The sequence below is a fragment of the Molossus molossus genome, unplaced genomic scaffold, assembly GCF_014108415.1.
Source record: "Molossus molossus isolate mMolMol1 unplaced genomic scaffold, mMolMol1.p scaffold_m16_p_2, whole genome shotgun sequence".
Lineage (NCBI taxonomy): Eukaryota > Metazoa > Chordata > Mammalia > Chiroptera > Molossidae > Molossus > Molossus molossus.
Window position 1 is genome coordinate 41,888,381 of NW_023425355.1, and position 16,098 is coordinate 41,904,478.

At 35.3% G+C, this 16,098-nt stretch overlaps 1 pseudogene; it reads left to right on the forward strand.

The window, feature by feature from the left end:
* The first annotated feature begins 9,391 nt into the window (after positions 1-9,391).
* The window catches only part of LOC118635275, a 72,629-nt pseudogene continuing 65,922 nt past the window's right edge, over positions 9,392-16,098 (forward strand).

Consider the following 16,098-nt stretch of genomic DNA (forward strand, 5'->3'; position numbering starts at 1 on the left):
ATGATTGTATTGTTGTCCTTTTTTTTTTTAAATTCCTCCAGAAGATTTGTAATGTATTTTGTTGTTCCTATATTGGGTGCATATATGATTACCAAGGTTATGTCTTCCTGTTGGATAGAGCCTTTCAATATTATGTAGTGGCATTCTTTGTCTCTAGTTATGACCTTCATTTTTAAATATATTTTTATCAGATATGAGTATTGCTACCCCAACTTTTTTTTTTTTTCTTTTTTTTTCTAGAAAGGTTTTATTTTATCCTTTCACTTTCAATCTATGTGAGTCTTTTGTTGTGAGGTGGGTCTCTTGTAAACAACATATATATATGAGTCATGCTTCCTTATCCAATCAGCTACTCTTTGTCTTTTGATCAGGACATTCAGTCAATTTACATTTAAGGCCATTACTGATTGGTACTTATGTGTTGCCATTTTGGTTTATTGTGGTTATATTTTTCTTTCTATTTCTACTAATTGCAGCAGTCCTTTTAACATTTTTTGCAGTGCTGGTTTGTTGCTAATATATTCCCTTAAACTTTTTTCATTTTGTCTGAGAAGCTATTTATTTCACCTTGTATTTTGAATGATAGCCTTGCTCGATAGAATAGTCTTGGATTCAGGTGTTTGTTTTTCATGATCTTGATTACTTTATACCTTTTCATTCTGGCCTGTATTGTTTTTGTTGAGAAGTCAGCTTATGGCTTTATGGGGGTTCCTTTGTAGGTAATCTGTTGCTTCTCTCTTGCTGCCTTTAGGATTCTCTCTTTGCCTTTAATTTTTGGTGTTTTAATTACTCTGTGTCTTGTTGTGGGTCTGTTTGAGTTCTTCTTACTTGGGGCTCTCTGGGCTTCTTGAACTAGAATGCCTTCTTCCATCCCCAAGTTAGGAAAGTTTTCTCTCACTGTTTCTTCAAATATATTCTCTAACCCTTGCTCAATGTCTTCTTCTTCTGGAACTCTTATGATGCAAATTTTGTTATGTTTCCCCTTGTCCCACAGTTCTCTTAAGCTGTCTTTATGTTTTTTAATTGTTTTTCTTTTTGGTTTTGTGATTGGGTGATTTTTTCTACCCTATTATATAATTCACTGATCTGGTTTTCAACTTCTTCTAGTCTTATGGTTATTTCTTCCAATGTGTTTTTTTTTTTTTTTAATTTTTAATTTTTATTTTTGCTATGTCATTTGTCATTTCCACTTGTTTTGTTTTCAATTTTTTCATATCTTTACTCATGGTGTTGATGTTTTTACTCATGCTGTTGAGCTTCCTCAATATCATGGCTCTGAACTCTATGTCTGATAAAATGCTTTGGTGCATTTCATTTGATTCATCTTCACTAGAGTTGTCTTGTTCTTTCATTTGGGATTTGTTTCTTTGTTTCACCATTTTGGCAATCTCAGTGGGTTTTGGAGGCTGCCAAATGTTTTCTGTGGATGTTGGTGTTTTGCTTTTGTGGCTCCCTCTATTGAATTTGGATGAATGTAGGAGGACCCATGTTCAACACCACTGTCAAGTCTTACTTTCCCGGGTAGAATTGCATGCCCAGAAAAGGTCAAGTACTCTCTAACTTTTTTCCTGGAGGCTGTTAGTTTCAGTTATTTGATGAATGAGCCTTGAGTTGTAGCCCTCAGCTGAATGAAAAACTGCCTCAGGTGTTCAGCATAGGAAGATTTCGAGAGTGTGGGGCTGATGCTGGTTGTTAATGAGCCTCAATTTTCATTTCTCTGGTCCAGCTGGTTGATGTTATTTCTCCAAGGGAGGGGCTGCTGCTTCTCTCCAGAGTTCTGGGAAGGAGAAAGATGGCCACTGTCCTGCATGGCCACAACTCAGCAAAAACTCTGAGCACCCTCCAAATCCTGAGTGTCCCCACATAGTTCCAGTCCAGCCAGCCCTACCTCTGCCAGATCCCAAAGTGAGTGGCTGATGCTAATTTAGTGCTCTGTCCTGGCCCTCTGTGCTGTGGAGCAGTTTGGGATTTTAATCCCGAGGGAACTGCTCACAGCTAAACAGATGCTGTCTATGGGCTCCCAGCCCACCCTCTTGCATCTCCACAGACCTACCAGGCTCGATTCAGTGTCCCGTTTCTTTTGTCCTTGGTTATATAGTCTCCTTCAGCTGCTTTTATGTTGCTTTTTTTTCTGACATTTTGTCTTTACTTCAGTTGTAATTCTAGTTTGGTCCTTGGAGATAGTCTGCGTAGCTTCCATTCACTCTGCTGCCATTTCTCCTCCTCCCTTTTCCTTTTGATGCAGGTTTCTTTTGCTGTGCAGAAGATTTTTAGTTTGATGTAGTCCCACTTATTCATTTTTTTCCTTTGTTTCTCCTGTCCTAGGTTATGTATCAATGAGAATTCTATGTGTGATGTCTGAGATTTTGCGGCCTGTATTTTCTTCCAGGATTTTTATAATTTCATGAATTACATTTAAGTCTTTTGTCTAATTTGAGTTTATTCTTGTGTAAGGTGTAATTTAGTGGTCTAGTTTCATTTTTTGCATGTACTTGTCCAATTTTCCAAACAGTATTTATTGAAGACACTCTCTTTTCTCCATTGTATGCTCTTGCCTCCATTGTCAAATATTAATTTTTCATATTTTCTTGGATTGATTTCTGGGTTCCTTGTTTTGTTTCATTGATGCAGCTAAGATCTAAAAACAATCCAAGTGCACATCAGTAGATGAGTGGATAAAAATGCAGTGATATATATACATAATGGAATACTATGCAACTATAAGAAAGAAAGATCCTAACCCTTTGAGACAACATGAAGGGACCTAGAGAGTATTATGCTGAGCAAAATAAGCCAGTCAGATAAAAACAAGTATCAAATGATCTCACTTATTAATGTAATAACATGAACAAAATAAGCTGTTGATCAATATATATTCAGAGACTTGAAAGTAGGGAACAGACTGGCAAACCTAAGAGTGATGGGGGTGGGGGATGAAAAGAGATAAACCAAATAACTTATATGCATATATGCACAACCAATGGACAATGACATTAGTTTGTGGAAAGAAGGAAGGGGGTGGAAGCAGGGAAGAAAGGGTCAATTGGGGAATAAAAGGGGGACATCTGTAATACTTTCAACAATTAAAAAAAAATACAATGAAAATTTGGTAAGAAAAAAAAAAATGAAAGCAACTTATGAACAAATGCAGGTTTATTTTGGTGTAAATTGGCCCTGTAGTAAAGGTGGACCACTCTGCTGGGGGCCATAAAGGAAAGATTCTGATAGGTGCCAGTTAGACTTTGAAGAAGAAGTATTAAATGGAAAGAATGAATATAAGGAGGAAAAAAATAAAGAGCTTAGGACTGAATCATGATACCTTTCCAAAGTCAATGTGTTAATTCAGATTTGGATTCAACACCATTTAGTAATTAGTCACTGTGTGGTAGGGTGTTTTTGCATATGCATTCTCATGTAGTTATAATAACAGCTTTGTGATGATATTAGTTTTATCAGTGGAAGTATAGTTCTTGGGGTGCTATGAAGAAAATAATTTTCTGAAGCCCCTATGGGAGAATGAGGTTTAGTGGAAATCTTTATTAGTGATGTAAAACTAATGAGGTTCCTTTCAAAGTCCTCATCTTTGTCTGTCTTGCCATGGAAGAAGTCCAATCTTTTGTTTAGCAGGGCCAGAATTAAGGTCACTGCCCATAATTCTGCTCCATATTAAAGTACAGTCCAGCCCAGCATCTGGGCAGCTTAAAATTTAATTCTGTCCATTGCATGTCGTATCTGCATGGCCATGGCCCATGCTTCTGCTTAAAGTCACATATCTATGGAGAGAGAATAGGAAAACTCAAGGGTGATTGTGGGTCATGGAGCAAGAAAGAAAAGGGGAGAGGGAACTCTTTGTCTCGGGATTTTAACCAGGAACTTTCCATGATTTTGCATATTTCTGATGGGGTCGATTCCCTAACCAATCCTTTGTTTCCCAGGCTAGACTGACAGGCAAGCACATTTCCTATGTTGCCCCAACCTCATAGAATATGCTCCCATCTTCCCCTTTGTTCTATCCCTTCTCTCAATTATCTGCAGGGAATGGACTAGTGGTTTCCTGGGAAGCATAAAGCTGTAGCTTCCTGGTAAAGCTGCCCAGATGACCAGGCTTATAATATCTGGCCTCACCTTTGTTCTCTTTCCATTACTGTATTAATAAACTATCTAATTATGATGATAATGGTAACACTAGTGCTCAAAAAACTAAAGTTCCACAGCTGGAAATTTATAGTTTGTATTCCAATGCTTGATTTTTTAATTCTAAATCTAGTGCTTCTTTAATTATATGCCATGAGACAGAAGGAAAACCTGGGAACCGAATGAAGAAAATTTTGAATGGTAGTGTAGACAAAAAGTGGCAACATGATAACCTGACGAGCTCAGGTAAGGCCTGCATGGCAACCTTGCAAACTTAAAGACCTAAGGTAACCACAAAGGAAAGTCTGAAATGAAAACTTTTTAACTAAAAGGTTATGATAGGAAGTAATGTCTTAGGCTGGCATCTTCCCTGACAAAGGTCAATCTTTACCTTAACTAAGCCTGTCTATTGTCTTTTTGCATCTACAATAACATATCTTTGGAATGTCAAAGTAATTTTTCTCTTTCTGAAACCTTCAAAGCACAAGCACCACTCTGCGGAGACCACGAATCTCCTCATTTTTATTGAGTTAATTGTTGACTGTTAACTATCCTGTACCCACCTATTTAAAAGGTGTATGTGTCTATCATTTTACTTTTTATTCAGTCCCAGAGATTTCCCCACTTTGCTTTCTCCCGCCTTCCTAATCTACCACCAATTGATTTCATTACATGTCTTTTGTTATTGTAATATATAAAATAAGGTGCAAAACTACCATTCTCTGGAGCATTATTTCAATTGATTGAAGTTTTGCTTCCCAGAAATTATCAACAGTTTTGGCTCAAATAAATTCACAAAAATTCCTCACAGGTTTGAATGTTTCTAATGTTGACAGTACATATGATAATACAGTTGAGAATTAAACAATCTGATAAGGGACACTGAATGATCTAATTAACATGGTTTATTTTTAGTGATGAATCCACATGGGATGAAGCTAACAGGTATGTACTAACTCTTACATGGGGAGAGCATTTTCTTGACAATTCAGAGCATTACTACATTCTTGGCATTAAAAGGATTAAATACTAATGATTCAGGCTACAGTATTTTATTCAATAAGTTATGATTAGTGTCTTTCTCTAGTAAAGATATGTGCAAATTGAATTCACAGTAATGTGATTTATACTTTTAATGTATATTGCCATTGGATTCTGACAACTTTAGGTTTGTCATGAAGAAACAAAAAAAATAATTATTAATGAGCTGTGGGAGTTTAATATTTCTAGCTGTTTTGTAAAATGTCTTTTTTCATGTAAAATTCCATCAGTCATAAAGTAGAGAATCAGAATAATGTAGCTACATTATTCAGCCTTTGAGCATACACTATTGATAGAAATTGATATATTTTTTTTAAATTTTAGGTTATTGACACTATTTAAAGGGAATGCAGGCATCAAAAACCTTATTTACTTATTTATTTTTTCTTTGATTAATTAATTTATTTTTGTTACAGATGTTTCTCCTTTATCCACAACTGATTCCCCACTCCCTTTCCCTTTGCGCCCTCTCCCCAGCTTTGTTGTCCCTGACCATTGTTCATGCACACATGCATATAAGTTCTGTGGTTTATCTCTCCCCCACCACCCCCTCTTCTGGGGATTGTCAGTCTGTACATCTCTGGGACTACCCCATTCCTCAGACTGTTATGCTCATTATATTCCACAAATAAGTGAGATCATATGATACTTGTCTCTTTCTGTTTGGCTTATTTCGCTTAGGATGACACTTTCCAGGTCTCTCCATGTCGTCTCAAAAGATAAGAGATCTTTCTTTCTTATAGCTGCATAGCACTCCATTGTGTACATGTACCACAGCTTTTTTATCTATTTGTCTACTAATGAACACTTGGGCTATTTCCAGATCTTAGCTACTGTAAATAGTGCTGCTATGAACATGGGGGGTACATATATTCTTTCTGATTGGTGTTTTAGGCTTCTTAGGGTATATTCCTAGAAGTGGGATCCCTGGGTCAAATGGAAGTTCAATTTTTAATTTTTTGAGGTAACACCATATTGTTTTCCATAGTGGCTGCACCAGTCTGCATTCCCACCAGCAGTGTACTAGAGTCCCCTTTTCTCCACACCCTCGCCAGCACTTCTTGTTTGATGATTTGTTGATGGTGGCCATTCTGACAGGTGTGAGGTGATAAATCATCAAAAAAAATAAAAATAAAAAAACAGAAATCAACATTCACAAGAGACTGTTAAGAGAAAATACATGGCCATTGTAGGACAATAGAATATATTGAATTTATAAAGTATACATTTAGATAATAATTATAAAAAAATATTGTAATTTGAATACTTACTATTTTAAATGCATACAGTTGATAAATTTGCTCATATAAATGAACAATAAAGAAAATTTAATGGCCCTGGCTAGTTTGGCTCAGCAGTTGGAGTGTCGGCCTGCGGACCAGAGAGTCCCAGGTTCAGTTTCCACTAGGGGCACGTACCAAAAAAGAAAAAACAGAAAATTTAATGGCAAATGACAATCTAAGGTAAACTTTTTACAAATACATTATAGACAATGGGGCAATGCATGTAATAAGTAAAGAACTTTTGTAGATCCATGAAAATTAAAAAATACACACATCATAACACCCCAATAAAAGTGTATAAGAACTATGAACCAAAAAACCACAAAGGAAAAAATGTGAACACAAATAAATGTATTTTACTGGTAAAGACAATGATCTGTCTTTAAATACTAGTAAAAATGTTGTAGGAAACAAATGCATGATGAGTTTATGTCTTATCTTCTCTGTCCCCTATTTGAGACACAAATGATGATAATAAAAATATAAAATTATGTTCAAAAAGATAAACTACTCTGTGGATAAGAATTAGACTAGAGACATACTTAGTGGTGAAACCACAGGCATAACAGCATTCCAGGTTTAGGAAGTCAGAAGTCACTGAAAATTTGATTTATGTGGAATAAAAGACCCAAATACATTGCATATGTTGAAGAGCAGAGAGTAAATTCAGTGTGAAATTAGGAAATAGGGTAGAGCTCTTCTGGTCCTGGAAAGAAGATGATAAAACCTAGGATAACTTAGCTTTTTTTTTAAAAAAAAATTTCACCCGAGGACATTTTTCCATATTTTGTTCAGACAGAGTGGGAGGGGGAGAGAGAGAGAGAGAAACATCGACGTGAAAGGGACACATTGAGTGGTTGCCACCCGCACGACCCAACCAGGGCCAGGGACAAACTGCAACCAAAGTACGTGCCCTTAGCAGGAACTGAACCCGGGTCTCTCTGGACCACAGGCCCACGCTCTAACCACTGAGCAAAACCATCCAGGACATAACTTAGCTTTTTTAAAGCTGAATATCTATCTGGTCCACCTTTCTCCTGGTCTCCAAAGTATTACAGGTATGAATGGAAAGGGAGCCCTTGAGCTCTCTGTGCTCCTGTTATTTTATCTCTCTGTCTCATCTTCATCAGGGACTGAAGAGGAGGTCCTAGCTCTAGGAGCTCCTAACAAGACCTCTACTTGATCCTTCCACACTTACACTCAAACTGAAAGTCAGGTCTATCCCCCCAAATTGTAGGCACTAGAGCAAGCATGCCAACAGAAGCATGTGTATCATATTTCTATATATTGAAAAGTTGTATTTAGAGCTAACAAAAGTTTAAGTGAAATATTTTCTCTCAGCTTAACTAATATAACTTCTTACTAATAAAATCAAATCATATATGTACAACTGTGGTTTTAATATGCTGAAAGTTAGTAAAATGCCAAGAACTACTGAATTAAGTTATTATTTTACATACTTGACTTTTTGTTTATGGTCTGGTGGTGTACCTGGGAATATAAAATAAATACATACATAATTCATAAATTAGTATATATTTGTTCCATTAATTATTTTTCTTATTTCATTGAAGAATGATCACTAATAGGTTGTTTATAATCAAGATTTTTGCATAATCTGTATTCTATTTGTATTCTGATTTGAAGGATTATAAGTAAAATGTTTTCAAAGTCTTCAAAATTTGAGTATAATTTATATAAATTGTAAGTTAAAATAAATTAAAAATAAAATTATCTTTCATTACAATTTTTAAATTTGATTTTAGAGAGAGAGGAAGGGGGAGAGAGAAACATCAGTGTGAGAGAGAAACATCAATAGGTTGCCTCCCATATTTGCCCCATCTGGAGGTCAAACCTGTAACCTAAGAATGTGCCCTGACTAAGAATCAAACCACAACCTTTGGTATACAGGATGATACACCCACTAACTGAGCAACCCACTAGGGCTATTTTTCTTGTTTTAAAGTTGTTTTTCTCATACGATAAATTAATAAAAATGAGCAGAATTAAAATCAAACTTTTAAATCAAAATGCTATAAAGTTTATATATTTTATTTAATTTTCTAAAAATATAAACTTTATTAAATATTTATATAAAATAAGATTATTCACATATTTTTGGTTTGACAAGCATTATTTAACCAAAGAAAATAATTGGTATTATGTTTTACCCAATTCATGCCTGGACAGATGTATATATACCTTTAGGAATAATATGAACTGTTTAATAATGCAAAATATTCCTCAGCAAACATGTTCCATGAATTTGTGAATTTCTTGGGAACAATAAATTGTTTCAGATAGAAAAGAAAGAAAATGGATTCTGAGCACTATTCTGAAATGAAACTTTGTTATGCAACAATCTGTTGCATTCATACCACATGAGTAGAAGGATTTGACAACTTAGTCTTTTTCTACTACTAAAGTGATTCTGATGCTCAATTTCTCCCCTCTCTAGAGTCCAAAGCATCATGCAGCTCTGACTACAGCAGTACAAACCACAAATCTTCATCACACATTATTTCAGATTCTTCAAGAAGCAGGTGCTAAGACAGTTTTAGACATATAAGGGATTCATTAGGTAAAATGCCTATTTAAGACAAAGAGAAGCAATCTGTAGGCAGGCGGCATCTTTATACAGTGCAAAGGAGCATGCAAAGAAAGGGAAGGAAGAAGAATGAACGAAAGGAAGGAAGGAAGGAAGGAAGGAAGGAAGGAAGGAAGGAAGGAAGGAAGGAAGGAAGGAAGGAAGGGAGGGAGGAAGGAAAGGTATAAGTAGGAAGAATTTCAGACTGTGGTGCTGTTCTAAGAAAGTTTTGGCCACATTGATGGGTGTTCTTTGACACAAATGTTCCCATTAGAGAAGACCCTGTCTTACAGGAATAGGCCTGCATATGTTTTCTTACCATGCCTAAATTGTTGTTAGGTGGAGCATGGGAAGATTATGGCCTTTACAATATTTTGTGGTGGATTCAGAAAAGCCACAGCTGAAGCTGTTCTCCACTAAGCTTCATGAAGCTAAAGATTTAGGCAGCACATTTCTTGGTGGCCAGAATTTATCGGTACAAGAACTCAAAATTATTAATATCTCATTTCTCCAAAAATTGATCTATAGATTCAACTCAAAGCTTATCAAAATCTCAGCAGGCTTTTTCTGTATAAATTAACTAATTGATTCTAAAATTAGTATAGTAATGCATAGGACGTAAAGTAACCAAAACAACTTTTATAAGAAAAACAACAACAACAAAAAAAACACAAGATGGAAGACTAACATTATCTATTTTTCAAGTTTCATAAAAAACTTTAATAGTCAAGATTGTGGTATTGTTGGGAAGATACCCAAATAGTTCAGTGGAACAAAATAAATAGTCCAGAAATAGTCTCATACATATGTGTAAAAAAGTAATTTTCAACAATGATGCTATATTAATTCAGTCACTGGGAAAAGGAGAGTCTTTTAATCCTTGCCCCAAAATATGTTTTTTTAAATTGATTTGAGAGAGAGAGAAAGGTGAGAGAGACACAAAAATTGGCTGCCTCCTGTACAACCCCGACCGGGGTCAGGGATTGAACCATGAAACTGAGGTATGTGTCCTTGATTGGGAATCAAACCTGAAACTCTTTGGTCCATGGGTCAACACTCCAACCATGGAGCCAAACCAGCCAGAGCAGCCCACCATCTGTTTTTATAAATAAAGATTTATCTAAATCTATCCTTGCCTATTTATTATGCATTGTCTATGGCTGGTCTTATGCTATAAAGACAGCATGGGATAGTTGAGACAGAGAGTACTATATTGTCTACAAGCCTAAACTATTTACTATCTGGTCCATTAGAGATAAGGTTTCCTCACCTCTATATTAGATGCAACAAAAGCACAACCCATAAAAAGGAAAAAAAGTAATAAACTGTACTCACTAAAATTAGAAATTTCTCCATAAGTATTCATAAGACACTGCTAAGAGAATTAAGAAACAATCCATAGATGGAGAGAAAATATTTGAAAATCATATCTGACAAGGAACTTTTATCCAGAATATATAAAGAACTAAAACTCAACTAAAAAAAGTACAAATAACCTAATAATAAAATGGGCAGAAGACTTGAGTAGGAATTTTACCAAAGAAGATAAATCGATACGAAATAAGCACATGAAAAAATACTCAGTATCATTAATCATTAATGAAATGTATGTTAAAACCATAGTGAGATACCACCACATACAAATTAGAATGGCTAAATTTAAAAAGATTCACCATACCAAGTTTGGGCAAGGACATGGAAGAACTGGTACTTTGTACACTGCTGATGAGAACATAAAATTGTATAGCCACATAAGAAAACAGTTTGCCACTCTCTTAAAAGTTAAATTTACACCTAAATACCAGCCATTTTACTCATAGGTATTTACATAAGAGAATTTAAAGCATATTCCCCTACAATTACTTGCACATGCATGTTCATAGCAGCTTTACTTATAATTTTCAAAAACTGAAAACAACTCAAATGTTTATCTACAGAGGAATGGATGAGCAAACCCTGGTACATTCACCACAGTTTGTGACATGAATGAATCTCTAATTTGCTGAATGAATAAAGCAAAAATAAAGAGTCATACTGTATGATTTTATTTATATGAAATCACAGAAAATGAAAACAAATTTATAGTGGTAGAATACAGATTAATGGTTACTTGTTGGGGAATGTTAGGAGGGACAAAAGAGAGAGATTGCCAAGGGACACAAGGAAACAATCGAGGGAGGTAGATATGTTCATTAACTCGATTGGAGTGAAGGTTTTATGCTTGTATGGGTATATCAAAACTTCTCAAATTGCACACTTTAAACATATGAAGTTTAATGTATGTCAATTATATTTCAACATAGCTGTTTCAAAAAAGTGAAAAAAAAAAAAAAAGTGTTCAGTGACAAGAACTCCCTTTGGGGACCAGGATTTTTAATCACGAAGAACCTGGAAATGTGAAGCTGAAAAGCTCAAAGTCCTCCTCACTGGAAGTGATGGGAAGAGATAGCTTCAACCCCTTGGTTCCTGGACTCATATAATCTTTCTCTTCTGGACATGATGCCATATAGAGGTCTCTGTACATTTTACTGATTCTTGGAGGATGATACTCCTTTGCAGAGCATCACATCCAAGCTTTTGCTTTAGCTGTGACTTTAAAAGGCTATTTCAATGTTCTATGAAGCCAGTTGCTTCTGGACAGTGCAGTATGTGATACCAACTGTGGATACCATGGTCATGGGATCATTCCTGCACCTCCTTTGTTTTGAAGTATATACCTTGGTCACATCTCAGATGCTATACTGTATAGGATCCCATGTCTGTGGACTGGGCCTTTCTTGAGCCTCTGGACGGTAGTTTTAGCTTAGGATTTCAGACAGGAAAGGAAAATATATACCTGGGTTAGATATACATCATTTTTGTGAGGACAAACCATGGACTTTCTTGGATAGATAGGACCCACTGTAAATGACTTTCTACAAAGTAGCTGGCTGGTCTCCTTGAGATGTAGGATCATGGCAGGAGTTCAGTATTGGTCTCTGTTGCTGACAGGTTAGCAATTCATATTCAGCACTAGCTTAACTGGCCTTAAAAAGTGGAACCTAAAAAGTCCATGCAGATTCTGTCCTTGCCACTCTGGCCACTCTGTTCATATGCCCATTGTACAATTTTGATGGTGGTGAACAACAAAGGAAGGCTAATTATACCTGGCTGAGTTATTTTCTCTGTTTGTTTGTCCAATGCCTCTTCTATAGTGGATACATTCTTCTGAACATTAATGCAATACAAGAAATCCTTACATTTAGTGCATAATCCTATATGTTCATATGCTTCTATTCCAGACCTCTTTGTCTATGATTTTTCCAGTCCTTTAACTCCCAGCCTCATAACCAGACAGCCAGAAATTTATCATTTTCTTTATACATTTTTTCATGCTTCTTCTAACAATATAAAAGGAAACTCACACTAATTCCATTCTTTGAGTGGTTATCATTAAAATTTAAGATGCATACTTAATGTAATCTAAAGTTAATCACTATTTCTAGGATTCTCTCTTTTTAAAATTTATTTTTACCAATTTATTTTTGTTACAGATGTTTCTTCTTTTTCCCCCATTGACACCCTCCTCTCCATCCTCCGGACCCATCCCCAGGTTTGCTGTCTATGTCCATTGGTTATGCATACATGCATATAAGTTCTGTGATTTATCTCTTCCTCCCCACTACCCCGTCTTCTGAGGTTTGTCAGTCTGTTCCCTACTTCTTTTTCTTTGGGTCCATCAATAGATGAGTGGATAAAAGAGCTGGGGTACATATACACAATGGAATACTATGTAGCTATAAGAAAGAAAGATTTCTTATCCTTTGAGATAACATGGAAGGACCTGGAGAGTATTATGCTAAGCAAAACAAGCCAAGCAGAGAAAGACAAATATCACATGATCTCACTTATTTGTGGAATATAATGAACTAAACAAACTGAAGAACAAAATCTAGGCTTTTCTTGAACAACCTAAAGATTTAGAATTATTTGACTCTGGTTACTAGATCTCCAGATTACAAGTTACTACTTTCCTCTACTTTAGTTTTATCTTATTTTTTTTTTAATTTATTGGAATGACAATGGTTAATAAAATTATATAGGTTTCAAGTGTACAATTCTATGATACATGATCTGTATATTGCATTATGTGCCCACCACCTAAAATCAAATCTTCTATCATCATATATTTAACCCCCTTTATTCTTAACTACCCACCACTTCTCTCTGGTAGCCACCATACTGTTGTTTGTGTCTATGAGTTTTTATATGTTTTTCTTATGTGTTAATTTGTTGCTTTCTGTTTTATATTGTTCATACGAGTGAAATCATACGGTTCTTGATTTTCTCAATGTGACTTATTTCTCTTAGCATGTTATTCTCAAGATTTATTAATGTTGTTGCAAATGGCAGTATTTAATCTTTTTTATGGCTGAGTAATATTTTATTATGTATATGTATCACAGCTTCCTTATCTAATCATCTATCAAAGGATACTTTGGTTGTTTCTATGTCTTGGTCACCATGAATGATACTGTAATAAACATAGGGGTGCATCTATCTTTGCCAATCATATTTTCAAAATTTTCAAGTAGATATCCAGAAGAGCTTTGCTGGATCATATGGTAACTCTATTTTTAATATTTTGAGAAGCTACCATACTGTTTTTCATAGTGGCTGTACCAGTTTACATTCCTAGAGCAGTGAATGACGGTTACTTCCCTAATAAGACAATGTTATTTTTCATTCAATTAATAATTACATATCCTGTTTTTCTCTTTTATTCTATTTTTAAAAATGTTATTATGTATTGGCTTTGGGTATATAGCTTCGTGGTTAGACAATCATATACATAGTGTTCCCCTCAATATTTCTGGTATCCCACCTGGCACCATACATAGTTATCACAATATGATTGAGTATATTGCCTGTGCTTCACATCCCTGTAACTACTCTGTAACCAGCAATTTGTGCTTTTTAGTTCTTTTGCCTCTTTCACCCAGTGCCTGAACACTGCCAAATTGTCAACCACCAGATCTCTTTCTGTATGTTTCAGTCTCTTTCAATTTTGCTTGTTCATTTATTTTGTTCTTTAGACTCCACATATAAGTAAAATCATATGGTATTTGGCTTTCTCTGACTGACTTATTTCAATGAGCATAATACACACTTGGTCCATCCATGCTGTTGCAAATGGTAAGGTTTCATTTTTTTCTATGTTCTAGTAATATTCCATTGTATATATGTGACACATCTTTTTATCCTCTCATCTATTGATGGGCACTTGTGTTGCTTCCATACTTTGACTATTGTAAATAATTCTCCATTGTAAAGTAAGAGTGCATATATTCCTTCGAATTAGTGTTTTTGGTTCTTCAGATAAATTCCAAGAAGTAGAATTACTAGGTCATAAGGCAGATCCATTTTTAATCTTTTGAGTAAACTCCACACTCATTTCAATAGTGGCTGTATCAATCTGCATTCTCACCAACAGTGCATGAGGATTCCCTTTTTTTCCACATCCTTGTCAACACTTGTTTGTTGATTTATTGATGATAGCTATTCTGACAGGTGTGAGGTGATATCTCATTATGGTTTTAATTAGTATTTCTCCAATGATTTGTGATGTTAAGCATCTTTTCATATGTCTGTTAACCATCTGTAGGCCCTCTTTGGAGAAGTGTCTATTCTGGTTCTCTGCCAATTTTTAATTGAATTTATTGGGGTGACATTGGTTAATAAAAGTATATAGGTTTAATGTGTACAATATGATAATACATCATCTGTATATTGTATAGTGTGTTTGCCACCCCAAGTAAAATCTTTTTTCATCACCATTTATTCCCCCATACCATCTTCTACCTTTCCCCAACCCCCATTACCTCTATAAAAACCATACTGTTGTCTGTGTCTATGAGTTTTTTGTTTGTGTAATCCCTTCAACTCATTCACTCAGACCCACAACCTAACTCCCCTCTGACAGATGTCAGTTTGTACTCTATGAGTCTGTTTCTATTTTGCCCATTACTTCATTTTTTTTTCATTAGATTCGACATATAAGTGAAATTATATGGTACATATCTTTATCAGAATGGCTTATTTCATATAGCATAATACTTTCCAGGTCCCTCCACGCTGTTACAAAGGGCAAGAATTTCTTATTTTTTTTATGGCCAAGTAGTAGTCTACTGTGTAAATGTACCACAGCTTTTTTTTTTTTTTTTTTTTAAAGAACAGAAATAAAAGTGAATATTTATTTAAATTAGAAATCATAAATTGCAAATATTTAAAATATGACAAGTAACACAAACCTCACAAAATCCAGAAGAATAACATTATATTTTTCATTAATAATAGCTGACAACCTAACATACCTCAATGAATCTGATACTTTTTCCCTATATTTTAATATCTCTGACTGCATCTTCTTTGATCACACTTTTTTTCCTTTTGTTTTTATTTAATTTTTTATTTTTTAACTCATCTTTATGGTTGAATGTATTACACGTCTCCCCTTTTTTTCTTCATTGACCCCTCCTCCCCAAACAGGCCCCCCTCCTGCCTTCCTCACACTATTGACTGTGTCCATTAGTTATGGATATATGCATAAAAGTTCATTGGTTTATCTTATGCCGCCCTCCCTCCTCTCTTCCTTTGAGGTTCATCAGTCTAACAACCAATTTTTACTTTTTTTTAAATTTTATTTCCATTATTGATTTTAGAGAGAGAGGGAGGGAGAGGGAGAGAGAGATAGAAACATCTCTCAGAGAGAACATTGACTGGCCACCTCCTGCATGCTCCCAACTGGGGATCAGGCCCACATACTGGGCCTGTGTACTGACCTGGAATTGAACCGGCAACCTCTTGATGCATGGGTCGATGCTCAACCACTGAGCCACACTGGCTGGGCCAATTTGTACTTCTTAATTCCTTGATCATTTTCACCCATTTCCTCAGCACCGTCCTACCTGGCAAGCAACAAAAAGTTCTCTGTATCTATGAGTTTATTTCTGTTCTGCTTGCTCATTTTGTTTGTAGATTCAATTGCTGATAGATATGTATTAATTGCCATTT